Source organism: Orycteropus afer, unplaced genomic scaffold, assembly GCF_000298275.1.
Source record: "Orycteropus afer afer isolate SDZICR_OR568_19922 unplaced genomic scaffold, OryAfe1.0 scaffold00119, whole genome shotgun sequence".
Lineage (NCBI taxonomy): Eukaryota > Metazoa > Chordata > Mammalia > Tubulidentata > Orycteropodidae > Orycteropus > Orycteropus afer.
Genome location: NW_006921706.1, coordinates 5,026,399 through 5,027,898, shown reverse-complemented (window position 1 = coordinate 5,027,898; position 1,500 = coordinate 5,026,399).

Sequence of the window (1,500 nt, the reverse complement as noted above, 5' to 3'; positions counted from 1 at the left end):
TATAGTGTGATATGTTACATGGTATTCCAGTGTGCTAAAGGAGCACAGAATAATGGACTTAGCCTACACTTGGAGATTCATCATTTCACTGGGATAGTCCATAATCATTCTTCTTATCTCAGTTTAGTTATTCTTCTGCTAAGAAGTTATCTCTGAGTTAAGAAAGTACATGATGCTTAATAAGAATCAAAGGATGTTTAATAAGATCAAAGAAAATAATGATGTTCAGTTCAGTTGGAATACAGAGTTCAAGCCTGGAAATGTTGGCAAATTAGTCGGGAAGTACATGCAGGGTCTTATAAACTTTATTATGATATTAGCATTTCTCCTCCAAAGCTAAACTGAGCATCTCCAGGTTTCTTAGATTCTCCATGATCTCTCTTAAGTCCAGGTTATGCACATGCTGATTCCTTGGGCTACAACAACTCTACTCCCACTCTTTGTTTGGATACCTACAGTCCACTTTTTAGGTCTCAGCTGGAACATCACTTTCTCAGGGATCTGTTCATATGGCATGCAGAATCCTAAAATGACCCACCCCTTGTATAATCTCCATCTCTTGTCTGTGAATATGACAAAGGTATCAGTCCCATGATAAAGTTACTAATCAGTGGACTTTGAGTTAATCCAAAGGGAAATTATATGGGTTGGACATGACCTAATTAGATGAATACTTGAAAGAAGGTGTAATATTAGAGAGGTTTCTCTGATGGTCTGGAAGAAATAAGCAGCTTTATTGTTAACTGCCTTTGCAGGGGATCACAGTAGACTCAGTCCTATGACCACAAGGATCTGAATTCTATAAAAGCCTGAATGAGTTTGGAAGAGGACCTTGAGCTCCAAAGAAGACCACAACCCTGAATGATATCTTCACATTAGCATTATGAGATGTTGGGCATAGAACCTAGTTAGCTGTGGCTGGACTCCTGATCCATGAAAACTGAGATTTTATATTGCTATAAACTGCTAAATTTGTGGTTATTTGTTATGTACAGATAGAAAATTAATTCATTTCTTAAACCCTCACACTAGGTTAGTTTCTCCTATTATTTACTGCCATAGCACCCAGTTATTCTGGTTTGTTCAACTACTGCAACAAGTATTCTACCTGGCACATTGTACACATTCAAAAGCTCACTGAATGAAACATTGGAAGCCATTGATAGGTTTTACAAATTGGAATGAAAAGTCAAATATTCTGAGCATTAATTATTATTACAAGCAATTATTTACATGACCTGTTTCCAACATGATTATTAACTCCATCTCCATCATTGACAGACCTCCAACCAGCACTGCATCCCTTAGATATTTGCCTAACACTCTTAACAGTGTTTATCTTTACCAGGTATTAATCTAATGATACTTTCTTTTCTCTCTGTTCTACTTAACTGTTATCTTAATTTTTCTATATTTACCTGAAGACCACTCACTCTTAAACCCTGTGTCTTTGGCTATATTATCTAGAGAAGCAAAACTAGTGAAGCCTATATATATATA